Consider the following 24569-nt stretch of genomic DNA (forward strand, 5'->3'; position numbering starts at 1 on the left):
TCATGCATTTTTCAACTGCTCCTGTGGACTGAAAAATCACTTCCCCTCAGGATGAATGTCGACACATGAAGCGGTGCAACGTCAAGCTTCTGCTCCAAGTGTCAAAACACAATCACTGAAAGTCTCATTCCTATTGTGCCAAGTGTTTGCTACTCTTTCAGGGGACAACAATAGGATTTCTTGTACTTATGAAGTTTCTTTGTGCTCCCCGTGTGTAGGATGTTACAGTGACGACGTGGCAGTGACAGGCAAAGGAAGCCTGACGAAGCTGCTTAGGCTTTCATCGTGGCTTCCAAAGGTTTCAGGGCTTTGAACCCATCAAAAACAGCTTGGCACCAGCTTCATAAATCAAGAAGGCAAACTTGTGCATTGAAGATCTCTTACTGCTAATTTGTACTGTGGTATTCATTTGGTTTAGTGTTGGCTTGATCACATTGGCAGATGTATTCGGAACTCTTTACTGATACTGCGTGTCTTTGGAAGTTAAATCAACAAGCTATGTTGCTGACTGAACCATGCTACCACTTTGGGATTTGGGTAAATAGAATATTGGCAGTTCTGCTTTCAAAATTTAAAACTGTCAGGTTTGCAGTTTATGTAAACCAAAGATTGATTCATTTGTTTTATTTTTAATGGCTGCTTAGGTAAGGCACAGATATGAAAGAGAGCCAGCTCATTCATATAAAAGTATAGTTGCAAGGGAATAATAAATTTCAATAATGAGTATACTGGTTAGTAAAGACGATCGATGAAAACCAATCATTTGTCAGTCATACATTCAAGAGGTCCATTTCAAATTTAGTAGTAAATCCGACATATTTTTCAGATGATGATGGGTACAAGAAAGTGTGTTGGATATACAATAATCAATACTCTCTGCAGTAAATTGGGAGCCTTAAGAGGCTCTTGGTGAAACTTGATCATGCTCAAATTCAAACCCTTCTGACATAAACTCATTTCAGACATCAAGTTCAAAGTTGTTGAAAATCTACTACATTTTATTATTAACAATATGATGTGCAGAAGAATGTTTCATTGACTCAGGCACAAAGTGTAATTCGATATCCCTCTTCTGGCCTTACAGAATTGTCTTACTGCTATTCATTCATTCATTTTCTATACCCACTTACTCCAATCTAGGGTGATGGGGGCCTGGAGCCTATCACAGCAGTAATAGGGTGAGAGTCTGAATGAATGAAGGCTTAAATTTATTTTCAACATGTGATTGTACACAGCAAAAACAATGACAAAAACCCCACAACATTTTAACTCAAGATGTTTGAAAAGGAGTAGGAAGAAGCATAAGGGCATTTATGCCCTTTGAGATCAGGAGGTGCCTGGGAAGAGCTTATGGAGTCAAGAGGTTCTTGGAGTTTGGCAATGCTGATGTCTTTGCAGGAGAGTGAAGGTCCAAGTCTTGGTAGGTCCTGGTGCTTCCTGTCTTCAAAAGTGGACAACCCTGGCCTCAGAAAGTAAAATGGCATTCTGTACACTTGTTGAACACTGAATGACAATAAATGTGTCTGGAAGTCAAAGTCTACGAGAAAAAAGTCTTGTAAAAGTCCTACCACATATTTGTTCCATCTTTCCACTAAACCAGATGATACTAATTAGTTCAACTCTTCAGGTTGGTTGATGTGCAAATTAGTGCTGGGTCTCTTCTCTTTGGGTTTAGCTGAAATGTGTCAAATGAGTGGTTAGTTAAGCTGGGCATATACACTGTCTGAATTTTTGCTGAATTATGAGCCGTATGACTCCGTTTTGAATCAGTATGAATTTCAGCTTTGTTGTGTGTCATTTGTTGTGCAGTGTATAGTGGGTAATCAGAGCCAATTAACCCCTCCCAATCAGTCATTTTATGGCCAGAAGAATTTCAAACATGTCTGAAATTTTGGATACCCCTCATGAGGATATCACAGAGTTGAAGTAGAACCATGAACCATTTTCCCTAAAGTCAGTCTTGTTGATGTCTGCTAGCAGCATACAAGCCTCTTCCACGTGTCCTTCTCAACATATGACAGAAATGGCCAAGAAAAAAAGTTGTGAGGACAAAACCGCTGAGCTGCAGCTGCCTGGTAAATTAATGATTTTGTTCAGATTAGCTCAAGTTATGTTTGTTTCAGTGTCTCTTTTCCCACATTTCTACACACAGAATGGCGTAAATGGCAAAGGATCCTTGGGCGAAGCAGCTGCACAGTTTCAGGTTCGGGGGGTCTGATGTGTTTATTTCATGTGTATGTGTGCACAGTCAAGTTTCAGCTGACCGATGGACTGTACAGTGGGAGCGCATAAAAAGTGGGCTTTAGCTTAAACATCATGTGCGATTTACTCCCACAGTTATAGTAGGACTTTAACAGAAGCATTGGTAACTTCATACAGTGTATGCCCAGCTTTATGGAGGCTCAGATGGTGATTACCTTTTGCACTGTGAGGAAACATCAGCTGTGACATTTAGGCCATGTGGAGCTCTTCTCTGTGCATGATCCAGCCTGCAGATACCTCAGTGTTGAAGGACTGCAGTGGCAGATAGTTACTTTCGATAGATGGGGGTGGACCGGTGTCACAGACTGAATGGTCCCCCCCTAAAAACCGGTCCGCCCTGCTTTCACTGCGCATGTGTCATTAACTGCGGTTCACGGATTATCACCTTATTTCTGCTTAAAACTGCACTCCAGTCATCATCTGTCTCAGTGACAGATACCAGAACTTTATGTACAACAATCATTTCCACATAAATTCAGCATTATTTCATAATAAAAGTCGGAGGACTGATCCGAGCGCCACAGCAGCACGTCTGAGTCTGACATCAGTAGCGATTCACCGATTATCGCCTCGTTTCTGCTTAAAACTGACTTTAGAATGATTTAAGAGGTTTTACTTTGTCATCTGATGGTTGATAATCACATTCGTCCCTTTGATTGGTTTGGGTGTAAAGAGTCAGTCTCAGAGGCATACACAGTGAAGGCAGAACGGACCAATTTTTAGAGGGGACCGTTCAGTCAGCGACACCGGTTGTATATCTCGGGTAATATGCCTCATCTGAGTTATACTACTTCACCTATTGTATATTCTCATTGACCAGAGCTGCACTGTGAAGGCACGTCGGCTATGACAGCTCAACCATGTGGATCACTTCCCCGAGCATGATTTAGCACGCGTACCTCAGTGCTGGTGACTCCTGCAGCTGGAAAAAGCAAGGAGGATGCTCATGTGTCACCTGGTTGGTTTGCCAATCAGGACCCAGTTCTGTAGTGTGGTGATGCAGCTGATCTAATGTCTACATGTATACCATATTATTGGATTTAGCAGGTTTCCAAATATTCCATGATGTGGAAGACGTCTGTTTTTTTTCTCTAGTGCACCAGATATAAAAAGTTAATCTCCAGCTGTAGCAGATTGACAGACCACTTGTCTTAACAGTCAAAACAAGGACTGTCCACATATGAAAGTAGAATGACTTAGGCAAATATGAAGTAGAATGAGATCAGTTATTCTCAGCACTTTTTTTCCCTTTCATATGGCTAGCATACTGGTACAGTTTTGTTTTCATTTATTAGTAATTGGAGCGGGCTGCAGCCTCAACTTTACCTAAATTCTGTGTCTTTTAGTGAAGTTTAGGGCTAGTGGCCAGCGATCACCTTAGTATTTCTTCTGTTTTTCTTGTTGATTAATGCTGGCAAATTATACAGTATTTCTTGTCTTTCTGATGCCTGATTCTGTTTTTTCTCTGTTTAAGGTGCAGCTCCATCCAGAGATGGGAGTTGTGTTCATGTTGGCGACCCTCCTGTCCTGTGCGCCAATAGCATTTCTTGTATATTTGTCTGTGAATTGTTCTGTAATTTATGTCTGTAGCATGGCCCAAGCAGAGGGTCACCCGTTTGAGTCTGGTCTGCTTGTGGTTTCTTCCTCAGAGGGAGTTTTTCCTTACTGGGCATTGGTAAGGTTAGACCTTACCTGTGTGAAGCGCTTTGAGGCAACTCTGTTGTGATTTGGAGCTATATAAATAAAAATAAATTGAAATTGAAATCAGCCGTTTTACTCGATCCTCAGAGACCTCCTTATTTCTTTACTTTAATGTCTCAAAACGCTGAGTCTGTCTCTTCTCCGTGATTCTTCAAAGTCAGTGTGTCTCTGTCTGACTGTGTGGAAGACGAGTGCCAGCTCACAGCTCGCTATAGGTGATATCAACAGAGCAGCACAAGTTCCTCCGCAGGCACGGACACACAATAAAACAGGTTTCCGCGGTTTGTAGCGATTTCTCTTGCAGTTCCCTTTCCCACATTGTCGCAGCAAGTCGGAGTGATGAAGCTGAGCTGTGTCACACCCACGCAGCAGCAAAGGCTGTTATCTTGTTGCTCACAGTCTTGCTATTTCTGTTTTTGGTGCCAGTGTTTTTGTGTATACACATATGGTAGCGTGCATGCTTGTGTGCCTTTGGGGAGGTGGGAAGGCAGGCGTGGACGCACAAGGCTGAGACAGAACGCAGCACAAATCATCTCTGCTGACCGGAGAGAAGACCAACAAAGGACTGGGCAACAGGAGAGGGGAGGAAGCAGTAATTATTTTCATAAATGTAGCATTGGCTATGTGGCTTTCAAAGCTAATTTCCAAGCAAATCTGTTTGCTACGAACCATCGTTAAAAAGCAGCGTCTGTTGTTTTTATTTCCTGCCTCTCGGTGACAAGAGCAGAGCAGATTTGTGTACTGATGGTTATCATTAAGTGTTCTTCAGGACTACAGGCATCTGAGCTGCACCGAAAGTATGCATCGTAGCGTGGAGGCTAACTCATTTAGCACGTTACTTGACATGTGCCACAATTAGGAAGCCTCGGATTCGGAAACAAAACTCTGATTTCTGTCTCCGTTCTCAGAGCTACCATTCATCACTCTGACATCTCATAAGGCTGTGAGAGACTCGCTTATTTAACAATGTTCAGCTGCTTGGAGAGGAGTCAGTGCTTCCCTAAGAGGGTCTCACCCACAGTGATGATTAAAACTCAGCAGTGAGCCGAATTGATTGATTGATTGATTGATCTCATCTTTCAATGACTTCTAGGAACTAGGCATCAGTAGTGGATCTGTATCCAGTGAAAGTGTTGAACTTATAGGGACATTCACTAATCTCAGCAGGGACATTCATGTGTCTTGGTCCTTGCCTTTTGAGATTGTGAAACACCTGGGATGAGTTTGGACTACACATTCTCACTTCTAAATCATCACAAATTTACGATTAGATGGTGCACCTTTGCATCACTATGTGACATGTTAGGTAGCCCCTTCACTTCATTTAGTAACATGCAGGAAAATGTCTCTTTATTTTTGTTGTTGTTTTTTTTTTTGTTTTTTTTTACAGCAGCATTATTTCTGCAGCTGGTCTGCTCTGTGTCAGCCTGATCCCGTCAGATCACAGAAGCTAATGGCCCAGTCACACGGCACACGCCGATTCCTGACCGAGGGGAAAAAGTAAAAAAAAAAAGTCACAATTCTTTGAGAAAAGGTGGACGAAAGAGCTTTATCACCGAATAGCCTGCAAACCAAGAGTGCAAAAGGGACGAAAGAGGAACTAAACAAAACCGAAGCTAACAATCTCAACATTTTAAACGAAACCCGCCTGGAGCCACAGCTGGAGCAGTGTGTGTCTGCATCTGTCGGTGGGACCACCTGCTCTGGTTCCTCATCCAGAACAAAAGAGGGATCATCTCCTTCATCATCAGAATCCACACTGTCTGACAACACGCTGCACACTCCGTCTTGTTCCAATTAAAAAAACTCTGGTGTGCCATGATCACTGCTGTATCACTGTATTACGTTATTAAGCCATATATATAGTGATTTATAACAGATAACTGTCAAAATGGGGAATGAATACGAGGTCTGTTAGAAAAGTTTCCAACCTTTTTATTTTTTCAAAAACTATATGGATTTGAATCACTTTGCTCCATGAAAATTTTTTCAGAAACTGTGTGAGACAGCCAGGTGGAAACCATTCGGAAAATTCAGATGGCTTTCGGTGAAGATTCTATCAGCGTCACACAGATTATTAAGGAGGATTACAACCGAATTAAAGACGGCCCACAGCGGCTGAGGCCGCGCCGCGCTTCGAGCGGCCGTCGACAGGCTGAAATGACCAGATCATTTCCAAAGTGAAGGCTGTGTTGATCCGGGACTTCGTGTGACTACCAGAGAAATCGCAGAAAATGTGGACATCAGCACTTTTGTGGCACATTCCACTGTTACAGGAGATTATGTAATGAAAGACGTGTGGAGGAATTCGCGCATCGGGACGGAGCCGCTCATGGCGCACAACAAAAACACCTCGGTGTAGGAAGTCTCACAGGACATGTTGTGGCATGCCCAGCTGTTACACAATTTCTCGGATACTCACTCGACTGAAAAGCCACCGAAAGCCGTCTGAATCTTCCAAATGATTTCCAACACGGAGGTGTTTTTTGTTGTGCACCATGAGCGGCTCCGTCCCGACGCGCGAATTCCTCCGCACGTCTTTCATTACAAAATCTCCTGTAACAGTGGAATGTGCCGCAAAAGTGGTATGTCCACCTCTTCTGCCATTTCTGTAGTAGTCAGACGACGTCCCGGATCAACACAGCGTTCAGTTTGGAAATGATCTGGTCGTTTCAGCCTGTCGATCGCCACTCGGAGCGCGGGGCGTCCTCCGCCATTGTGCACCGTCTTTAAACCGGTTGTAACACTCCTTAATCTGTGTGATCCCCATAGAATCGTCACTGAAAGCTGTCTGAATCTTCCAAATGGTTTCCACCTGGCTGTCTCTCACAGTTTCTGGAAACATTTGATGCAGCAAAGCTCCAAATCGTTCAGACATTTTCCTCACAATGAAAATCCGACAAGGGGGGGGACCGCTGCTCACTCAAAGCATGCTCACAGGCGAATGACGCAACCGACAGGCGTGAAAAAACTCACGCATGCGCACGAAGGTTCAAGCTTGGCTGATGCAATCGCACATGATTCAAATCCATATAGTTTTTGCAAAAAATAAAAAGGTCGGATAGTTTTCTAACAGACCTCGTATAAGTGTAAAAATGACTGAATATATCAGAGCAGTAAATTGATCAGTCCATGTGAACACCGCGCATTGACTCACATGTGCAGTTATTCCACCAGCTACGCTGCAGCTGATCCACAAGGTGAATTCTGCCTCCCAGAACAGCTCTTTATATAATCATTTGAATTATCTACCTATTGCCACACGTACAGATTGCCATTCCTACACTCATATTGTTATACTTAATAAAAAATAGTATGCGCACGCAGGAGCTGCTGCTGCCGCTTTGTTCAAGTACCGTTAGAAATTATACAACTTTTTTGTTGTTTCAATTTCAGCAATTGTTTGTGGCAAAATAATTAGTTGTATCCACACAAAAGATTAATTCTTCCCTACATAAAGTGCCTGAGCCCATTGAAGCTGACCCCCTACCCCAGGAATGTGGCTCTCGAGGACTGAACTTGGCCACCCCTGCCCTACCCAGATAAAAAAATCCAAGCAAGCAGGCTGAGTTTGCCCTGTAATTTCCGACAGTACATGAACGCAGCATCAGCAGAGCTCACAAACTGCACTGCACTGCACTGTGTGAAAACATTCAGCTGGTCAAATGAAGTTGAAACACTAACGTTACAAAAACTAAGCAAACGATTAAAAAACGTCAAGAACGACAGCAAAATGAAACACGGACGAATTGAGGTTTTTGTTGTCCTTCGTTCAAATTTTTCAACTGTTACAAATCCCGATGAAGCGCCAGCTGCAGGAATGAAGCTGAGCGAAGGTTAAACGATGCCAACAATAGTCCAGATTTCTTGTTTTGTTAGGGCTTCGTTGCCCTTCATTAAGTGGCATGTGACTGGGCCATAAGCAGTGCGGGACCTGGTTGGTACTTGGATGGTTGACTTCTTTGGAACACCATTGGCTGTGTGTGTGTTTCTCCAGGTTACACTGGAGTTGCGTCAGGAAGGGCATCCAGCGTAAAACTTGTGCCAAATACCAATGCGGATCTGGCTGTATCCACTGTGGCGACTCCAAACAAAATGGAAGCAGCTGAATGGACAATAAGAACAAAAACAGCAGCGTTATTTCTCTGTGATAATGAAATGATCTTCTTATGGCCTCAGACAGTGGACTCATTCTTCTTCTTACTTATAAGGTTTTGAATAATCAGGTCCCATCTTATCTTAGGGACCTCATAGTACCATATCACCCCAATAGAGCGCTTCGCTCTCAGACTGCAGGCTTACTTGTAGTTCCTAGAGTTTGTAAGAGTAGAATAGGAGGCAGAGCCTTCCGCTTTCAGGCTCCTCTCCTGTGGAACCAGCTCCCAATTCGGATTAGGGAGACAGACACCCTCTCTACTTTTAAGATTAAGTTTAAAACTTTCCTTTTAGCTAAAGCTTATAGTTAGGGCTGGATCAGGTGACCCTGAACCATCCCTTAGTTATGCTGCTATAGACTTAGACTGCTGGGGGGTTCCCATGATGCACTGAGTGTTTCTTTTTATTCACCTCTTTTTGCTCTGTATGCACCACTCTGCATTTAATCATTAGTGATTGATCTCTGCTCTCTTCCACAGCATGTCTTTTTCCTGATTCTCTCCCCTCAGCCCCAACCAGTCCCAGCAGAAGACTGCCCCTCCCTGAGCCTGGTTCTGCTGGAGATTTCTTCCTGTTAAAAGGGAGTTTTTTCCTTCCCACTGTCGCCAAGTGCTTGCTCATAGGGGGTCGTTTTGACCGTTGGGGTTTTTCTGTAATTATTGTATGGCTTTTGCCTTACAATATAAAGCGCCTTGGGGCAACTGTTTGTTGTGATTTGGCGCTATATAAATAAAATTGATTTGATTTGATTTGATAACAAACAGAATAATTTGCTTGACTTCCGCATCAACATAGCATTTCCCTGCACATTAATAAATGACTCAAACAGGCTACCCAGCTTATTACATGTTTTTTTAGTCCCATTGAGTTCGAGAGCTCTTTTGCAAGCGAGACCTAGACAATTAGAGGTCATCCATGTCTTTATGTCTGTAAGACATAAAGACATGGATGACCTCTAATTTCCTGCTTTTAAACTCAGATAAAACTGAAGTTATTGTACTTGGCCCCACAAATCTTAGAAGCATGGTGTCTAACCAGATCGTTACTCTGGATGGCATTTCCCTGATCTCTGGTAATACTGTGAGAAATCTTGGAGTTATTTTTGATCAGGATATGTCATTCAAAGCGCATATTAAACAAATATGTAGGACTGCCTTTTTGCATTTACGCAATATCTCTAAATCAGAAAGGTCTTGTCTCAGAGTGATGCTGAAAAACTAATTCATGCATTTATTTCCTCTAGGCTGGACTATTGTAATTCATTATTATCAGGTTGTCCTAAAAGTTCCCTAAAAAGCCTTCAGTTGGTTCAGAATGCTGCAGCTAGAGTACTGACGGGGACTAGCAGGAGAGAGCATATCTCACCCGTGTTGGCCTCCCTTCATTGGCTTCCTGTTAATGCTAGAATAGAATTTAAAATTCTTCTTCTTACTTATAAGGTTTTGAATAATCAGGTCCCATCTTATCTTAGGGACCTCGTAGTACCATATTACCCCATTAGAGCGCTTCGCTCTCAGACTGCGGGCTTACTTGTAGTTCCTAGGGTTTGTAAGAGTAGAATGGGAGGCAGAGCCTTCAGCTTTCAGGCTCCTCTCCTGTGGAACCAGCTCCCAATTCAGATCAGGGAGACAGATACCCTCTCTACTTTTAAGATTAGGCTTAAAACTTTCCTTTTCGCTAAGGCTTATAGTTAGGGCGGGATCGGGTGACCCTGGACCATCCCTTGGTTATGTTGCTTTAGACGTAGACTGTGGGGGGGTTCCCATGATGCACTGTTTCTTTCTCTTTTTGCTCCGTATGCATCACTCTGCATTTAATCATTAGTGATCGATCTCTTTTTCCTGGTTCTTTCCCTCAGCCCCAACCAGTCTCAGCAGAAGACTGCCCCTCCCTGAGCCTGGTTCTGCTGGAGGTTTCTTCCTGTTAAAAGGGAGTTTTTCCTTCCCACTGTGGCCAAGTGCTTGCTCATAGGGGGTCGTTTTGACCGTTGGGGTTTTTCATAATTATTGTATGGCCTTGCCTTGCAATGTGGAGCGCCTTGGGGCAACTGTTTGTTGTGATTTGGCGCTATATAAGAAACAAGTTGATTGATTGATTGATTAAAGTTTCCAATTCACCTAACCTGCATGTCTTCAAATGTCAATGTTCACTCAAAAAAAATAGTTGGGGGTGAGAATGTGTTACACTGGACAGAGTTTTTTGCAGGAGACAAGGGTTGTGGTTTATGGCCCCTTCACACATAGTGCGAATTTGGTCAAATTATGGTGAAACAGCACGAAACATTTCGAATTAGCGACCCATGAAAACATTGCGCTGATGGGTGGGCATGTACAATCCTGCTGCGAAGCTGTCATGCACGCTCATGCACGAACACAGTGTGAGCAACTGGATCATGGATAACCACATCGCACTGCTGCTGTGGAATAAATACAAAGTAAAATCCAGCTGTTACCAGCTGGTGCTATGTGGTATTTGTGGTACCGCTGCTGTGGAAAACAAACAAAAAAATACATGCCACCCACGGGATTCATACCTGGACTTGATTACCAGCCCGAAACTTTACCGCTGAGCTACCATCGCTGGCCTGTAAATGGTGCGGGAACATGCCTGAAATCAACAAAGGGATGGAAGTATTTAAAAAAATAAAATGACACACCATAAAAAACCCTCTTATCAAGTATGAACCATCTTTTCCTCTGTAGATGACCCATGGTCACAGGCGTACAGTCATGAAATGACATTAATGAAATAGTGCGATGTTATCATGTCCACATCTACTGGTCCGGTGTGTCCAGCTGGCCCCGTGCGCATGTCCATGTGGAACAGGGCTCACGTGGGTGACGTGATTGCTCACTGTGTGTTATGATCTGACGGTCCATTGTCACCTGAGGCAGCCTGTCAATGTGCGCGCTGTGGGTGAACACACCCCCTGTCAGTTCAGCGCACACACCAACACGCCATCTGTACATCCATATATCAGCAGGTCAAGTAAGTGCGCTCTTCCCGTCCCGCAACACGTTTATGGATAGGGAGGAGCACAACACACGCGTGATTCACACGCACACCACGTGTGTGTGGGGGGAACCGACACTCTGGCACCTCATGTGTGTTGCTGTTTTGCAAAGCCACACTCGTGGGGCACTTAGACATATTTCACATCCAGCTTGACAGTGATCGTCTGCTGACTGTTGTGATGATAGTGCGAATGGCCACACATTTTCTAATTGCCACATGAGCGGTGTTAGATGTTCGTGTGTGTCAGCTGGAATTTGGCCGCCACCTGCCACAAAAGGGTTCGATGGGCTCTCACAGCACACACTCTGTCTTTCAGCTGCTGGTGTGCGCAAATAGTTGTAGCAACAGGTGTATGAGGCGTTCGAGGCAGCTACAAATTTACATGTTTTCCATACAATTCCTGCTTCGTGCGCACTTCAACCAAAATCACACTATGGGTGAAGAAGCCCTTAGTGTCTTTCTGAAGGGCACTTTGACATGCAGGAGTTGATCAACCTGCTACTGTACCTGATCTGCACTTGTCAAATGATTTAACTCTCTTCACACTAATGTTACTGTTTGAGTTATTTGTGTTTTATTTCATTAAATAATTAAAATGTCATTTTTAGATTTGTTTGTTCAGGACATCAAGTGTCTTGGTTTGTGACTGTTGTGGATCAAGTCTGGGATCCAGCTTTTGGGTGTACCCCACCTCTTACCAATGACCCCTGGTGTTAACTGGAATAAGGGGTAAAACTAGCATCTGTAGACACTGACACAATATAATTCAGAATCTCTAAAGGAAAGAAAGTCAGCTTTTAGTTTGTCACTATTGATCAGAATCTCTACATCAGATCTGTTAATGTAAGAAAGTAATATGTAATAAAAGAAGTTAGATTGATATTTACATTAACCTTTGGTTTGTTTCATAAACTGGCCCAAATGAGCTGCTCCAGTGATGGAAGGGAGGCTGATAAATGAGACATTCAAATAGAAATGGTTTGATGTAGTTTATGGGTTTCTGAAATTGTTCCAGGCATGCATATGGGAATTATACTTTATTATTATATGGCTACAATGCTACGCGCGCTCTTATTGGCTGATTTCCAGTCTGATATTTTTCCATATCAGACCGTTAACATGACAGTTGGTCTGGATTGCGTATCTGATTCCTTACAAACCAGAAAGCTAAAAACATGATTAGAAAAACCAAGTTGGACATGAACATACGCCATAAAACATCATCGAAAAAACACAGATTGAAAGCTACCAGCTAACGTGACCATCTGTTAAAGATGTTATTCACGGGGGTGAAGAAAGCGAACAGGTCTGACTATGAGCCCAACACCGTCAGCAGCTTTCATATTCGTGCAGTACCATAAGTTTGCGTATATATATATAATTAACCACGCTTGCTCGGTTAATAATCCTTTAATATTTAGGTAAGAAAGACATTATAAATCTTTCAACCCCCCAAGCTTGTTTTGAGCTCTGAGGGGTGTTCAGGTCTTAATTATGTTGGTCACCCCCGCGCCACCACCCACTCACCTGTAATCCAACCCATGGTCTCCTGTCTCCTGTACTCCTCTGTTCCCTCCTGCTGTCTCTCCTCCTTGACACAGCCTTCCTACCTCCTGTAAGCACCCTCTAATCTCCTTTACTCCTCACTCCAACGTCCGAGTTCCCCAAATTTCTTCTCTCTTGCTCTCTCTCCACCTGCCAGGTTTTCCTCCCCCGCGCTCTTTCACAGCTTCAAACTAACCCCACACTTTTCTCCCCCTTCACCTCCATCCTTTTATCTTTCACTCCTCTTCCTCCTACCATCACAGCCAATGAGATTAGAGTTTCAGCTTCAAGAGTGTAATCTAAGGAAATGTGGTAAATGTGCACCAAAGGCACAGCGAAATGAGCAGGAGATAAAGCAAGTGTCAGTGAAGGACGTATCTGAGCACACGAACACAAACCACCACCTACTTTCGCTTCTTTGAAATCTCCAAAGTCTTTTACAGCATTAGAAGGGAGGCCGTTCCACGCATTGTGTGCACCTCTCAGTTTGGAACTAAATAACATACACACAGGCTGCCAAATGGTTCTCATGACTGAACCAAGACGTTTATGGGCTCTCATAGCATCAGCAGTCTAACACTGTAACAGCCATTTGATTTGCATTAGATCCAGACACTGTGGATGTTTCACCACCCAACAAAATTATTTATTTAATGTTATTGTTATTATCGCACCTCCAAGGGCAAGAAGGGGGTATTGTGTGTCTGTTATTGTGTGTTTGTCAGTATAAACAAGAAACCAACAATTATGCACACATGAGGGTGTCACCTGACTGTTCTCATTCATTATTTAGTGGAAACATATTTCAGACTCTTTTTTTAAGTACCTGGGATGATTTGAATTTTAACTCCTGATGTGCCTAGTCATTTCCAGTATGTTTTGTTTTCTGAAATGCATGTTGCTGAGTACAAATCCATATTCATCACTGTCACATGAAACGATGTAAAACTGGGTTGCTATTGTAAGGTTGAAGGAAACACTCGTAAACTTAATGGATCAGATGCTGGTAATGTTGCCATGTTTTTCTGGATTGTGGATTTGTTTTTAATACTGTGCATGCACACAGTCCCGGCATCGTGAGGGGGTGACCTCCCCTCACGTGGACTCTCCCGCACCCTCAGTCAAAATGTAGTATTTTCTTTTTTTTTATTTGTTTTCAGTCTACTGTTGTGTGGGCCGCCAGAAGAGGAGGTACTGCTGGCCCACCACCAAAGGGCGCCCTGCCTGAAGTGCGGGCTTCAGGCACGAGAGGGCGCTGCCGCCACGGACACAGCCGGGAGTGACAGCTGTTACTCATTACTTCCTGACAGCTGTCACTCATTCTTCATCATCTCACTCCATAAAACCCAGGCGTCATCTCCACCTCATCGCCGAGATATCATACTTCATTGGAGGTAATATCCTCAGCCGTTTTTGTGTTACAACATTGTTTGTATATTGTGAGTGTTTGCAGGAGTACCGGTACCGTTGTCAGTGGAAGCTGAGAGAGCGCTAGAAGGCACTCTTTTCCCCTGAGGAATCTACAGTACTCTGCAAGTTATAGAGTGAGAGGTGGAGGTGGCATTCCCACCGTTATTGTTACTGGGTGTGCACACACCTACACTTGACTGTCTTTGTTCTCGCCAGCAGTACCAGATCCGACAGTCGGGGACGGTGATCACCTGGGAATTCGGGAATTGGCGGCTCCAGTATTCACCAGGTTCGGTGGTGGCGGAAATCGTGTGGTTCCGGCTCTTCTCAGGACAGACGTCTTCTATCCTCGAGCCTGCCCACACGTCACCTTTGTGATTTGACTGTAATTATATTCTGAGATTGTCTGTATTTCGTTGTGCACATTTCACAACATTAAATTGTTACTTTTTGGCTCATCCATTGACCGTTCATTTGCGCCCCCTGTTGTGGGTCCGTGTCACTACACTTTCACAACATCTACAATGTGTTAAAAACTACAGAAAACTGCCCTGACTTGTTCAAACCAAAATGCAGAGTTGTGCAAATCCAAATTTCCGAGTTTCTAGTTGTCCTTGAACTATCACGCAGTTTACTTTATGTCATCAGGCGTCAGTGCATCATCCTGCCACAAGAGGAAAAAACAACAAACTAAGCGCAAGCTAGTAGCTGTATTTTAATTGAGAAATATGGACATTCGCAAATGGCTGAAAAAGCCAGGCAGTAGCAGCAGCTCCGGAGAAGTCGAGGAACACCTGCCAAGGAGGCCAAGTTTGGAGGAGAAGCAGCAGGTTCAGCTGTGCAGTGAGGAGAGTGAACCGCCCGCCAGCAGGCTGGCGCTTTCAGCCTCTGAGCCAGGTTCACCGGGAGCAGAGAGCCCGACACGGTACTTGCAGCAGTGTGGATTACCAGAGGACCTCGGAATTGACAAGCCAGTTCAAGTTCATCTTGGGAAGTTTCCAAAGAAACAACAGCATAATAATGACTGTAAACGGTCGTTTATGGCCAGCTGCTACAAAGACAGAGACTGGCTTGAATATTTGCAGCAAGCAGATGCAGCCTTTTGTTTTCCCTGCAGGAAGTTTGGAGGTAGTGACTCTGTTTTCACCAGAACTGGGTACTAATTGGAAGCACGCTAATGATAAGGCGACGGGATTTAGCAGGCATAGTGACAGCAAAGAGCATCAAGCATGCATGGCTAGCTGTAAAGAGAAGGAAATCGATGCAGCACAGGCAGTGAAATTTCAACCATTGCTCATCAGCTTGCGCAAAACTGCCTGTATGTGTTTGCAATTGTAGACATAATTGAATTTCTCATCTCAGACGAACTGCCACTGTGGGGTGAAGTGGATTCAGTCAATCGCAGAGATGAAGTGGGCAGCGGACTGTTTCTCTCACTGTTTGACTACACGCTGAGGCAAAACCAAGAGCTTGCAAATGCTTTCAGTACAATTCCAAAAAAACGCAACTTACAATCACATGATATTCAAAATCACATCATTGAACTGATGAGCACGATCGTAACAGAGCAAATTGTTAAAGATGCTGGGGAGTCATGGTTTATACTCAAGGTGGATGGAACTAAAGACCCGACAGACAGTGAAATCTATAGTTGTGCGTTATGTGGACAAGGACTGTAAAATAGAAGAGAGGCTGTTATCAATGCAGACAACGGACAAGTGTGATGCCCAGTCACTCACTAATGGTGTACTTGATGAACTGTTTAAAGCTGGTCTTGACGCAGACAAAATTCTTAGTCAGTGTTATGACGGAGCAAGCGTCATGTCGGGAAGAGAGAAAGGCATGCAAAAGCTTATTCAAGATAAGTTAAACAGAGAAGTGCCTTACATTCATTGTTTCAACCACCAGCTGCATTTGGATGCATGCTATTTCCTCAGAGAGTGCAGTTGGGGATTTTTTTGATGTGTGCAATTCCCTTAATAAATTTCTGAAAAAGCCCACTCTAGCTGCACAGTACAAAGGAGAGAAGCTTAAAATGCTGTTAGAGCAGCGATGGACTGGACACCTTGACATGGTATCTGTGGTGCTGAAGTCACACACTGCACTGGTGGACTTTCTGAAAGAAATCGGAACCACGGGAGCAAGTGCCGATATGAAAATTGAAGCTGTTGGACTTCACCAGGCCATCTCAGAACGGAGCTTCAAATTTCTCACTGGTGTGATGCACAAAGTATTAGGACTGATGGACCCAGCCAATCGGCTGCTGCAAGCCGAAGAAACAGATCTAATCACTGCAGTCTGGTTCATTCAAAGTGCCTCCTCTTGCATAGAGGATCTATGATCAGATGCTGAATTTCTTAAACTGTGGGCTGACAGTGAGGATGCAGGTGATGGCCCTGGCGGGCCTGCTCCTCCAGAACGACAGTGGCGGGCTACCAGGATGCTAGAAGACTACGTGGTTAGTGAAAGCATTGGGCCAAGTCAACATTCAACAAGAGTGCAAGTGGCTGTTTTTTGGCATCATTGACTCTATTTTGAGTGAAATGGCTGCGAGTATAATGGGAAATACATGGCAGCTTTGGACGCTTTGGACCCCGCCAGTGAGAATTTCCTGGAGGCCGACAAAGTAAAACCACTACTGGATTTAACAAACAGACATGGTTGAGGCACAGTTTATAGTTGCAAGAGAGTTTCTGAAAAACAGGCACCCAGGCCAGGATGAAGAGGAAGTGACTTTGAGTCAACTTGTTGCAAAGTAGTTCAGGGTATTCAAGGCCATGACAGCGTTCAAACACGCACTAACATTTGGGGCATCAACTGCTATGTGCGAAAACTCATTCTCCACGTTAAAGAACGTATTTACTGAGCAGAGATGCAGCATGCTGCATAGACGAAAAGCCCACCTCATCCAGCAGGCATTTTAAAATGACCTCAGTCACAAATTCAAAAGATGAATGGAAGGAGATGCTGTTATGGAAGTTCCACTCGTCAGGAAAGAGGAGACTGCAACTCTACTGAGGAGCTGGTTATTTTATCATTTATACTGTTGCTTCTGTTTGTGTTTGTTAGCGATGTGGTTATTGATCATACGTTGTTAGACATATTAGATCAGCACCTCTGATATGTGGAGTCTGTTTTTATGCAGTCCCCCCCCCCCCCCAGAGCAGGGACTACATGCATATTGGAAACTAGGAGCAGGTGAGGTTAAAGTTACATGTAGCTTGAACTGAGGTTGTTTGTCACTTATTCTTTTTTTTTATTTATTTATTGTGAAGGCTTTTGGGCCGGCCGTCTGTCTGTCTGTCTGTCTGTCTGTGCTCAGCATAAGTGCAGTCCTACTGTCAGACTCTTCACAGGGAACATTCTTGGGACACAGACCTTGGAGAAGTTCAAAGATGGCTAAACTTGATGTATTTTAAGAGGTTAAAAAGTCACATTCTGTTTCAGTCTGATCTGTTCTGTTTTGTTTTTGACTGATGCTGGTGACAGCCAATCAGAATAAAGTTGACTGATGCTGGTGACAGCCAATCAGAATAAAGCTGCACCATGATGTCAGTTGCTGGTCTCTTCAAAACTGCTTCATTTTGTGTGTTTATATACATGTTTCTCAAATATTATGTAAATGCTAGTGAGAAATAAACCCTTCTAAAACTGAAAACACTATTTTTGGAATCTAATAACACCTCTGAACTTATTTACAAAACATTTCACGGGATATTACCATGGTGATGTCACTTCCTGGTGTAACTACTTATTAACAACTTTGTTTCTGGTATATTATGTAAAAGCTAGTGAGAAATTAACACTTCTGAAACTGAAGACGCTGTTTTTGTGACCTGATAACACCTCTGGAGTCATTTACAAGAAATTTTGTGGACGTTAGCTTGCACACTAACTTTCACTAACTCAAAGCTAATTTCCTAGGGAGTTAAATTTGTGTCATTAATAACTACAAATGCACAGAGGATGATCTACAAATATTCGCCCTATTGACGTATCCCATAATCCCTTGCGCGCCAGAGATTCAACAACATAGAGAATCCACATGACTACAAAAATGAAATTTTTTTTATGCTTTTCGTCACATTAATAAGAGACTGCTGCATAATACCCTGAAAACTTACTAAAACAATTATAACAAATAATCCATGTCTGCTACGTTTAATCTGCGTGGAATTTAATAAATGCACCGAATTTCAGACATACTATATATATTAGTCTGGAACAAAGAGGACAAACACTGTTGTAAAGGACAATAATCAAGACGTTAAAGAGCAAACTTCACTTTCCCCCAGAACAACATGATCAGGAAGTGAGCGTAGCTCAGAGCAGCTCCCATTGAAAATAACAGAGAGACAGCCTGTGATTCTCGCATGTTAACATAAAAAAAACGCAACAACAACATCTATAAACCCAGAGAATATATTCATGAGAGTTTTAGGCACAATATAAAAATAGTTTTATGTTGCGATGTTAATGCTGTTGTCCATGTGCAGCGGTTAAAGTGCAGCCCGATCAGAGTATCACAATGCAGTTCTCAATGTTACTGAGATCTTGCAGCGCGGCGACCTCTTTGAAGTTTTGCGGGATTTAATATGTCAATAGGACGAATTCCTTGATTTGCACAACATGAACAATTGATGATTTGATCCAATTGTCTTTTGTACAAATTGTACATAAGACAATAGGATCTTAATAATTAATTCAACAACTGAAAATTATGAACACAATGCTCATACGGCCGAGGGTATTTTGACATTGCGTTATATTCTTTTTCAAAGCCCAGGTTGGGTGCCCTCTGAGGCCACCTGAGTTGTGAGTCTATTATCAGGCTTTTTTTTTAAATCAAATAATGCATTGTATAGTATATGTTTACCATACATAAAATTGGTATATGTTGTGGTCAGTGATGCCGGTAATGTTACTGTTAGGGGTCTAGATGGGACCGGACCGCGACTTGGCGATGGACTTAAATCAAAGGAGGAAGAAACAGGGCGAAATATGAATGAAAGGAGATTTAATAAAGGTGGCCTGCTGAGGTGAGAGTCAGCCCACTCATAGTGGTGGAAATCCGGGTGCTGCAGGATTCCGAGCCAGTCTTGAAGGAGAATGTCAACTAAGGGGTCAAGGACCAGGATGCTCACCTCCGAAAACAGGAATTATGGGGAATAAAGACACAAAGGGTGAGTGAATGCACTCGTAATGCTGGAGCCTCAAAACAGTCACAAGTCATAAAAGGGTTATAGTCCAGCAGTTAAGGGATAGAATCGTGCACTTTTTTACAAAAGTGCCAAACTTTGTCCAGGGACTCTTTAGGTTATATTAAGTCATGTCAAAGCGGGAGACATTTGATTTTAGCCCTGTATCCTGCTTTTTTAAAAGGGTGTTTGCATGGTTATAATACAATGTATATTTTGCTATTCATATGACAATACGATCATATGGTTATTATATAGGGGGCCAGTGATCAAGATTGGACATTGTTAAGCTGTAGAGAATGGCTACTGCAACCAGTTCTTTCGCCAGTACTTCCTAGTCCTTCTGGTTGGGGCTGAGTGCAAGATGAGGATGGCTGGAAGCCACATTGGACTGATAAGTCAGAGGCATCAAAGCATTGCAAAGAACTGATCCGATGTTCCTGTAAAAAACAATGCAAGAAACCATGCAAATGCACAACAATGAGCCTGTCTTGCACAGAACTATGTGTATGTCGGGGTGCATGCTACCAGGAGTGAAAGATGGGCATGTCTAGTTTCTTTATACTAGTTATGTATTTTGATATGGTTTTGGAGTTAACCATAATGACTCTTTCAGGTAGTGTGCTACAGATTTTGTGTTACTGGATTTGCACATAAACAGTCATGCAGAATCTAAGTTATAGAAGTAACTGTTATAGAACTACAGTGTTCTTAAATTGTAACATTAATTTACCATTATTTTTTAGAGTGTAAACTATGTTTAAGTGCATTTGTAGCATACTTTCTTTTTCTATGCATGTAAACAGCTTTCAGTCACTTTAAGTAAATTAAATATAGAGTCATGATTTTATGTTATGGAAGATATAGCATAAGGTAAACTGAGTGTTTTAAATTGTAAAATAAATGGTTATGGCCATAAAAACAAAATTGATTTCTTGTAATTAATAAAAAAGCATTTCTTTCCGTTCAAACACTGTTGTTATTTTAGAGTGTAAATATGTTAGAGTGCATGAGTAGCATCTTTCCTTTGCCCTATGCTCGCAAACAGCTATATTGCATAGGTATATTGATATTCACAATGAGTTAGACAATATTTAGTCACTTTCCCTAGATTAACGCTTTTTCTAAGAGTGTAAGCACACTGAAGTACATTCGAAGCATCCCTACTTAGCCTTAATACATTTTTCATAACCTGAAAGCCCTAAAAGACATTTGGATAAGAGTTTGTCATGAATTATATGCTGTAGAAGGCTGAAAATGGTTATTCTCTTAAACCCAAGTTTTTAGAGTGTAGACGTTTATGGATTCAATGTCTCCCGATCTTATATACTTCAGGACACTATAAAGTACCTCTGATAAAGTTTTGGCGCTTTTGTATAAAAGTGCATGATTCCCCTAAAATTTGTCCCTTAGCCGCCGGACTATTAACACAGGTTGTTTCAGAGTTCATGAAATAAAGTTATCTTCTAAAGAAAAACAGTTCACTGTTCAGCAATTGTTCATACTAGTCATAAGTTGTATCCAAAGGTCAGAGGTCAAGTGCTGCGTGTTGAAGCGCAGCGCCAATTAAACAGGACTTGATACAGCTGGGCTGGGTTCTTCAATTGTTTGCTATCAGAGTTCATGCAGTTCTTAAACAGAGCTCTTGGAATAGTTCTTTATGCTCGCAGAGTCACAAACAGGAACAAGTGAGAACGGGATCTCACTGAGATGAAGGAGAACTTAACTGGCGTTTAGTTGAGACGTGCTCCACGCCAGGAGCCGAGGAGTTCCCAAAGTGACGTTGCGGTGCAGGTAGTTAGTGCCAGGGTCCAGGTCTGCTTGGGAGCCGTACTGGAATTGTCTGGAACATCAGGAAAAGACAGTTCGCTCTAATTCGGGAATTAGAGGGGGAGGCCAGCGTTACCTGAGCTCAAGCTGCGGAAATCTTCGGCTTCTTGAGCACACAGCTGGAAGACACAGTCAGTGTCACAAGGCAGCAATGAGGTTTGGTCCTCCTGGTATCTGTCTGGATTATAGACGAGGCTTTGGAAGCTGGCGAGGCAAAAGAAGGAAAGCAAGGCAACAGATAGCAAAGGACATGCAACTTGCAAGTATCTGGCTTGGCTCTTGGAATAATCCAGCAATTAAAGAACAGAAAGACTGGGTTGAAATAGTCTATCAGAAATCAGTCACTCATCTGATCCAGGTGTGAAACAAAACTGAGGGTGCCATCTGGTGGGGAAACTAATACATGACACTGGTAAAAACAAAATTAAAACTAGGATCCAGGTGAAATCCTGACAGGTAATGTGTTGCTTAGTAACATGTTACTCTAATCTGACCACTTTTTTTCAGTAACGACTAATCTAATGTGTTAATCTTTACAAATCAGTAATCACATTAAAGTTACTTCTCCAAGTCACTGTGTGTTACTATTATTTTTATATTGTGGGTCGATCACAGCATTAAATCCGGCCCGTGAGCAGGGGGAGATCAGGGTTCGGTTGAGCTGCCCACTTCACCCACTTTCAGTGAGCTGCCAGCACAGAGCCGGAGCCGCTGTGCAGCAGCTCCGAGTTCAAAAACAGTTGTCTCTGAAAGCTCGGTGACGCTTAGAGCTATGGTTTTACAAAGACATTTTTATGCTTTTTTTGTCTTGAAAACTCTGTGCCGCTGTATGTCTCTTTAATAGTTACATTTGTAAACAATATTGGTTAGAAATTGTAAGTTTTACCGTTACAGTGCTGTCAACCTTTAAATATGAGATCAAGAAAGATGTCTTTATTTTTATAAAACAACATGGTGAGTAAAGTGAGTATTGGCAAAAAACAGGTTATCATTTTCATGTTGAGGTGGTGGGGGGGGGGGTGTTGCTGCTGAAAGTAACTAATAATCTAACTTGAGCAAATAATGAATTATATAATATATGTTTGTCAAATACAAATTCGGTATTTATATCTACCTTAGTTACTTTTAAAATTGAGTAATCAGTAAAGTAACTAAGTTACTTTTTCAAGGAGTAATCAGTAAATGGATTGTAAAGGAAAGTAATCACTTTTTCAAAGTGTGGCAACACTGGTTGTGGTTGGAAAGTGGTGGGTGGGTGGGCATATGCACATTGAACTAATAATTGCTTTTGAAGACCCACATCATGTACAGTATTAGTCATAAACTTGACATCATTACATTAGTCTGTTACATGTCGCACTGTTTTTTGGAGTGATGACACCCTGCAGCTCACTCTTCCTCTCACTCCCTCCTCTTGTCCTATTTATAAAACATATGTTCATGTAGGTTTGCATTTTATGAAAATATATATTTTTTTAAATTAGTAGTCTGATTGATGTGCAGACATTTAACCTTGTGCTGGTATTCATTTATGTTTTCTTCTGTTATTTCCACCTCACATGGATCCCGCATGTAGACTCAAATGAAATAGCTAAAGCATCCCTGACATTTTCAATTTCAGTGTTGTTTTTGTGCATAATGGAAATGCATTTTTATGTGGAACAGGTTGTTCTGTCGCTCAGCAAACAGTAAATAAGGCTGCCAGGATAATATTCAGCACATAAACTCCTCTACCAGACATCTGCACTAAATTCAGCTCTTATAAATATTGTATTTTTTATATGTTTAATACATAAAGTTTGTCCATTTGTCATGTTATTTTTTTTTCTAATATAACCCAAACTCCTTTCTTTTCAAAGCATTAAAATGTCATATTTAAGTTTGTAGTGAGGCTTGTTAATGAGTACTAAGATGTTTTCAGTGCCTGCTTTAGATTACAAGTTAAATGTATGTGGGTGTTTGTGGTGCGTTTCAGTGCGTCAGACGTAATTTATAGCACTTATTTTCCATATGGACAGATCGCTAACATTAAACCGCACGCTGCTCCGCTGTGACTCCATTACACCGCTGCGCGCTTTGAAAATCATTCAGTCTCATTATCCTAATGATGATTTAGAGCCAAGACAAGTGCGAGCAGTGAATTGTGAGAGTGAGATCATTTGTGATGTTGATGATTATGTGTACAAAAATGGTTGGAAAATTAAAGCAAAAATGAAGTGTATGAGGAACATGTTGGGCCACTGGCAGTGTCTCACTGTAAAACCTGAGGAGTTCCAACATCTCAAACAGTTTGAAAATTCATTTAAGTTGCATTATATCAAAACTTCAAGGATTCAAAGTTATTTTAATTCAGTAAAATGAAGGTAATTTGCTTTCTGTCTTTTATGTTGAGGACCAACCACTTTGAGCTTTGTGTATTCATTCACAATAACTCTCAAATAAGCTTAATTGTGGGGGTTTTGTAGCCAGGTTCTGGATTTTTTTCAGGTTAGGATCAGAAGCATTTTTTGGTTTTGTGTCTTGCTAAAGGGCACTTTGACATACAGGAGCTGTCAGAGTTAACCGACCTGCCCCTCCACCTGAGCCACACTCACCAAATGCTTTAACCCTCTTCACACTAATGTTACTATTTCGGTCACTTGTGTTGTATGGGGTTAAATAATTAAGCGGTTATTTTTTGTTTTATTTGTTCTACCTCAACTACTGGGATAGGCTGGAGCCCCCCGCGACCTGATCTTGGATAAGTGGTTGAAGGTGTGTGCGTATGTGTTGTTCTACCTCAGGAACTGTGGAGTGTCTTTTTTGTGATTGTCCTGGGTTAAGACTAAGATCCAGGCTTTCAATGACTTCCTCAGCCATCAAAAATGTATCTGTGTTCACTTATCTCTACAGTAACATTCATATCTCTGGATCCTTGGCCTTTGACATAAAGAGACACCTGGGAAGAGCTTATGGAGTCATGAGGTTGTTTGACATGGGTGTTTGGAGATGCTAATATCTAGGGGTGGGAGAAAAAAAACCGATTCACATAAGTATCTGAATTTTTTGTTTTACGATTTTTAAATTGATTTTTTTAACAAAAATATTGATATTTTTCTAAATTTCAATGCTTCATTTTAGACTAAGTTTATCCGCTTTTCTCCAGCAGAGGGTGAAATGCTTTTCTTCGACTCTCTACCTGGCAACGCAATGTCACATCCTGGTGGGAAAAAAAACTTAAATTGAAAGAGAAGGGCGGACAACTCGCTACATGGCGCGGGGATAAAACCCCCACCATCACATTTTAAATCTAAAGTGTGGGCACATTTTGGATTTTTTGTTTTGAAGGGAAAAGCAGAACTGGACATGTCGAAAACTATTTGTAAAATCTGTAATGCACACGTTGTGTACCGTGGAAATATGACAAACCTCAATGCCCACCTAGTAAAGCACCATCCTGAAATAAATGCAGAG

General features: G+C 42.1%; 1 long non-coding RNA gene across 1 annotated transcript in view; it reads left to right on the forward strand.

Moving 5' to 3' along the window:
• Nucleotides 1–2454: 2454 nt before the first annotated feature.
• The window catches only part of LOC117512280, a 169111-nt gene continuing 146996 nt past the window's right edge, over nucleotides 2455–24569 (forward strand). The window contains exon 1 of the long non-coding RNA XR_004561262.1: nucleotides 2455–2519. This is a non-coding gene — a long non-coding RNA (uncharacterized LOC117512280). The remainder of the gene's footprint in view (nucleotides 2520–24569) is intronic.

This window comes from Thalassophryne amazonica, chromosome 6 (assembly GCF_902500255.1).
Source record: "Thalassophryne amazonica chromosome 6, fThaAma1.1, whole genome shotgun sequence".
Lineage (NCBI taxonomy): Eukaryota > Metazoa > Chordata > Actinopteri > Batrachoidiformes > Batrachoididae > Thalassophryne > Thalassophryne amazonica.